Consider the following 6,482-nt stretch of genomic DNA (forward strand, 5'->3'; position numbering starts at 1 on the left):
GGTTGTACCTTGTATAAATCTTGTTAATCATTGACTAATGAGAATAAAATCAAAATTGATTAGCATTTTCTTGAGTAACTCCCTCCACTATAAGGATAGGCAGGCAAATGAGGTGAACAAGGAAGCCGATGTCATTGGGTAATGCAAACAGAAAACTAACATTCAAAAAATATCTAGGTAGTTTTAGATAATCATAGGAAAACAATAGTTGTAAATGGCATTAGGAAAAAAGATAAGCTTATAGCTAAATGGCATAAGGAAAAGAGATAAGCTTATAGCTATAGAGATATCCTTGGCCGTTGAAGCATATGCACACAAACAAGTGTGTTTAGCGTATACTAAGACTAGAAATGACATATAATGTACACTTTTTGTTTTGACATCTCCCTCGAACCATAACCCATTAGCATTCATTCAAGGATGAATTGCATGGATTTCTTAGCTTTCTCTAGTGTTTCTAGGTTTTGGGTATAGACTATTTTTTTTTTATGATTAGATTTTAAAACTTTTTATTATTTTTGGGTAGGAATTGTATTTTGTTTCTGCTCTTTTTTTTACAATTTTCTTCTTTATATGACTTGATAATGCTTGTGATAGGTTCTGCTAACAAGGTTGAGGATTTGCCTCAATCTAGGCTACCCATACGAGGACATGTTGGCAAGTTATTACAAGCATACCAACATTTTTATGTGTTCTTACCTGCCCCTATTCGAAGTGTTCAATAGAACTAAAGATGAACTTCTACCACCTCTTTTATTTTTTTAACCCAAGGCTTGTGATTAATATACCTTCTATTCTAATAATTTATTTCTTATATGCAGGTGGTTTGATCTAATTGAACCATGGAAATTTGCAACCCCTGTAGTACATTGTGAATGTTGCTTTTCTAGTAGTAGTATACAATGATTATCTTTATACTGCAGGTATCCCTAGTTTTTTGTTAGCTCTAACTACTTTTCTAGTCTACTGTGAATGTTAATTTTCTACCATTTGATTATCTTAATACTGTAGGTATCCCTTGTCTTGATTGTGGTCCAAATTATATTTCGAGAGAAATACTATAGAGCTTTTCTAGATTTTAGGTATAAGCTAATGTGTTTTATAACATTAGACAACACTGATCATGTTAAATTTTATTTCCATGAATGAGGGGCTTTAGCTAAAATTTTATTTTTGTTTTGTAGGTGGACTACATCTTAGGTCAAAATCCTAAATCAATGAGTTATGTTGTGGGGGTATGGGGAGCACTTCCCAAGACAAGTGCATCACCGTGCAACATCCATCCCTATGGATAACGTGAAATACTCTTGCACAGGAGGTTACAAGTGGAGAGATAGCACAAATCCCAACCCCCATGTAATCACAGGGGCCATGGTCGTAGGTCCTGATAAATATGATCATTTTAATGACAACTGACATAATTATATTCAGATTGAACCAACAATTACAACAAACACTGGCCTGGTTGTAGCCTTGGTTTCTCTTTCAGGAGGGGACAACTTAAAGGTTGATAAGAATACACTCTTTTCTACACTTCCTCCCATGTTTCCTTTATCTCCCCCACCCCCTTCACTATGGAATCCTTAAATGTATTTGTCTTCGTAAGAATATTCCTAGATGTTCCAGGGAATTAGCTCATTCCTTTTTGTAAATTGAGGTTTCAATAAAGATGGATTATTTACTTGCAAGTGTATGTACTGCTTTGGATGATTTTGTATGAACCTCATTTTTCATGTCTCAAGTCCAATTTTTACTTTATGGAAAAAGGAACCACAAATATTTACCCTTATACACTAAAAATAACTAATATTTTGATAATTATTCTATTCTATCATTCTTTCTAAGATGGCTAGAGATCAATGGCACATGTGAAGGTTGAAACTGTACTACACAATTTTTCTAAATCAACTATTATGCTAATGGTTTTTTTAAGCCTTGCAATTAAATTGGCATTGTTTCTATAAAACTTGGAATATCATAATCGTCCCATAAGGGACTTTAGAAACCTGATAAAGACTTGATTTTTGACAACCAACTTCAAGATTTTCTCAAAAATAGAAAACTAGAATAAATGCAAAGTTTTTTCTAGATGCTTATGATCACTATTAGAAGGTATCATGTTTATAAGCCATGAGTGAGAAATTCTTGTTTGAAAAAGATGGATAAATTATTTTGTAAGTATTTATAAGTATGGATAAATTATTTTATAAGTATTTATATTTCCTTATTCATGCAAATCATAAGAAGGAGTTGTACTTAGTATTATTTTGCATGTAATCTGAATGAAAATGATGAATCACAATGAGTAGGGAGATGAAAGAAATATCAAAGATTGTAAGGAACACACATGTAAATATCATTAGACTTCATTCCAACCAAAAAATCAAAACTTTTATATAGTTATTGAATGGCATATTTTATTTGACATGTTTTAGCAAATTACTAAGTACTAAGATAAACTTAAAGTTCTTTGAATCGAATAATAGGAATTCAATTAGTTTCTCTTAGTTTTGATCTTTGCTTAAATGGATGTCTATGACTACTAGTTTCTTTGCATAATGTCTATCATTTTTAGAAAATAGAATCTTTTCAATATTTATTTATACACCACTTTAGAACTATAAACTGCATTTTTCATTGATTAATGTTGAGAAAGACAATTTTGTCAAATACTTTTTTGTAGATATTATTGAATCTAACAAAACATTGAAGAGAACAACTTTAGATAAAAAAGAAAAGAAACTGAATCACAATAGAAATCCACTCTAGTTAACATTCTCTTTTAGAAAACAAGGAGCTCTACAATGCACTTTAACAAAACTCAAAAGCTTTGTTTATGTTGTTGCATTTTGCATACATATCTACAAGGGAAAGTCACTACAATGCACTTTATCAAAACTCAAAAGTTTTTTTATGTTGCCACATTTGGCATACATATCTACAAGGGAAAGTCACAACCACAATAGGCAATAATTTATTTTCAATTATTTTTTAAGACTAGAATAATCTCTTCCAAAGCTCCGAGTTTTCCATCAACTAGCTAAATGCTAACATAAGTTGATGAGAAAATGTACACCTACCAATTTGGTACTACAAAGTTCCCATTTTGGTACAAATAGGTCGTATGACAAGACAAATATGCCTTGTAATTTCATTTAATAGGTCTCTAAAGAATAAGATTGTAGTTTTAGTAGAGTTTTTTTTATACATTTAATGTTTTGGATATTGCCTTATAAAACTATTGCCTTTTTAAACTATCTTTTGGCTAAGGTACTTACAACATTTGATATTACATAGAGAGATTGAAGGGTTAAAGTGTGTTACCTCATAAAAATAAACCTTATATAATCAGCATTGTGTAACGCCCCGCCAAGGGATCCAAAAGAATTAACCTAAAGTTTCACTAAGTTTGCTAAACATTTTTTTTTTTTTTTTTTAAAGTAAGAATGTATAACATACACATCAAACACATAGTAGCGGAAGCAATAACATGTAATCATCGACAAACATACATTGTAAGTTACATTTCTTAAAGATCCCAAGACGTTGAGTCACATTTAAATTTAATTAATTCTAAGTCTAACAACTATCACATACATATGAAAGAATAATCAGAAGTCCCATGTCCATATAATACATTTGTTCCGAATGCCTCTTGGCAAATTAATTCGAAATGCTCAATCATCCACTGTACAAGTCACAGGGTATGAAAGGCTTAAAAGAATATACATATGTAAAGATAAAGATACAACATCCTCAAATCCATGATACAAAGTACAGTAAAAATATATGAAACTATTCACTATACATGATACATCCATACATCCATAATGATAAAACATCTATCATAAAATCTAACCATCCATCATAATAATCCAAGAACATAGTGAAGATAAAGGCCAAACACGAAAACTCCAGCCACGGTGACTACGGAACGGATCTCAATGGTAAGAGTAAAAGCACTACCACCCAACCGCATGGAACCTAAATGGTCCACTCCCACCGCGCTGAGGAGATAGTCTCAAGTCCCAAATAGGATAACAAAACACAAAACAAAAGTACTCTCTAAGTCTGGAAAATCCTAAAAGTATGTTAACTCAAGGGTTCCTAAAAAGATTGACATCTAAACCCAGAGGTACCACAAGACACGTAGGAAACCTAATATGCAAGCGGAAAAGTGTCATCGCAAAATTCACGTAGAAGTTACCCGAGCAATCCCTTAGGAATCTCGGGTCCCTACTGATCCCTGCGGCCACTAGTATCCTCTCGTACTGACGAGGCATACTATGGAATGCAAGGTCGTAACCAAGCGTTCTCTCTACCCCATCCTAGTCTGTACTAGCACTCAAGGCATGGGAGAGAACATACAATTATCTTATTAGGTTCATTTTCCCTCATTTAGTGTAAATGTTTTCACTTATTAAAACAACTTACAATGGGTTACTCCAGGCAGCCTCTTAGGGCCCCGATCCCCATTGCAAGCCACTTCCCGACCCTACACATAGATAACCTACCCTAGGCTCATGAAATCAAAAAACAAGAATCATAATAAAATCACCTCAGTCCTATACAAGCAACTGAAAAACATCAGAAAAGATAAGCCACAAAATTACATCATTTCTTCATGAGCAACAGATAAGCATCAAATAATAATCATATGATCACGACAGTTCTCTATCAGCAACTGAAGGCATCAATGATAAATCACAAAATCCAATGGTTCTCTAATGAGCAACCAGAAAGTATCTCAATAGTAAATTACAATACTGATCGAAGACTCCAAAACGGTCAAGTCAAAACATGACACCATCAAGAACATAACAAACACTTCAGTCCTCTTAAGCGACCGAAAAGCAAACCAAGTATAACTGATCGAGACTCAAAAATGGTTATCAATATAACTGATCGAGACTCGAAAATGGTTAAGTCAAGTATCTCAAATACGTACATCTCAGCTTCACATAAGGAAACTGGAAAGCAATAACAAACAGTAAACACAATCATGTCATAGAGCACTTCATCACATTACCATGGTCGGGTTAAGAAAGATTGAGACCAAATCATCATGACATCACATTCACAACCCCGAGCCTCTGGTAACAACCTAAACTGGTCAATACTAGAACAACCCCAAAATACAGATAACACATAGAAAACATCAAAGTCTCAGAGATTGGATTTGAAAGTATATAATTGAGTTAAGGTAAAGTTTATGTTTCAATTTAATGTCGAATTCAAGTAACTAAGTTTTCATATCTACCCCTTACGATTAACCCATTTCTATAATAACTTCCATTAAGTCAATCTTCCAAATCTACCATTTAATCAGATAATATTCATTATTAATTAACTTTAATTAAATTAATCAATAATCATTTGTTCTAATTACTTATTTTAATCTATCCATTAATTGTTAATTTATTAATATTTAACCAAAATTATTAATAAATTAATATTTACAAACTATGTTAAATGCATTATTATTTAATTATTAAATATTAATAAAGATTAAAATATTTATTAATTTAAAATATATAAAAAATTTATTAATTAAAAATTTTAAATAATAATAAAATTTGTTTTTATAAATAATAAAAATTATATTAAAAAAAAAATGAAATAAACAAAACTTTAATACATACGTTTAAAGCCCGTCGGCTCTACCGCAGGCCTACGGTCGCAAGGCCTGTGGCGGCAGGTACTGTCGGCCATCGGCAGTGGGGGGTGGGTACGGGTGATTCCCTCCCCCCCCCCACTTAAAACAATAATTTTATATATATATTTTTTTGTATATTTCTTTTTTTTGTATAAAAGCAATTTGTTTTTAAATCGTTTTCTATAAATAAAGTCATGTATTATATATCGATTTCAAGTAAATTTATTTTATTAAATTTTATCAATCATAAAATTTAAATAAAATAAATCAATCATATTTATTTTAGAGTTTTCTTCATCCAATTTCAAAACCCTAACCTTATTAAATTTCTCAAATTCCATTTAATTCAAACTCAAATCTTGATTTAATTCTTATTTATTTCAATTGTTGAATGAGGTTTGTAAACAGTTTTTCAATCTAGATTTACAAATGAAAACGAATAGCAAAAGATTCAGAATGAAAAAATGACACATTCGAGAAGACAAGTTCTTACAATCACGGAGTAGACAGGAATATCAAATTGCATAATTCAATCAGTGATCAAAACACAAGACCCTACCTGAACCTGATGCTAATACACAAACGCACGAGAATTTTGAGAAGATTTGTCTCCAAAAGTCGCATCCAAATTTGTCTCTAAAATTCATGCCCAAAATTTTGTTTCCCCAAATTCATCTCCCAAATTTGTCCCCCAAATTCCCCTGTTCAAAATGAACCTTCCCCTTGTGATAAAGGTTTCTCTCTCCTTAAATTGGGGAACTAATTCTAAGTTCACCTGAGAGAACTATGTGCTCACCAAAATTAACTCTAAAATTACCTTTTATTA

General features: G+C 31.9%; 1 pseudogene; it reads left to right on the forward strand.

Moving 5' to 3' along the window:
- Positions 1–350: 350 nt before the first annotated feature.
- On the forward strand, positions 351–1,587 carry LOC149530549 (endoglucanase 25-like; annotated as a pseudogene).
- The last annotated feature ends 4,895 nt before the right edge of the window (positions 1,588–6,482 follow it).

This window comes from Cupressus sempervirens, chromosome 11 (genome assembly GCF_028749045.1).
Source record: "Cupressus sempervirens isolate cs-2001-9-10 chromosome 11, ASM2874904v1, whole genome shotgun sequence".
In the NCBI taxonomy this organism is placed as follows: Eukaryota; Viridiplantae; Streptophyta; class Pinopsida; order Cupressales; family Cupressaceae; genus Cupressus; species Cupressus sempervirens.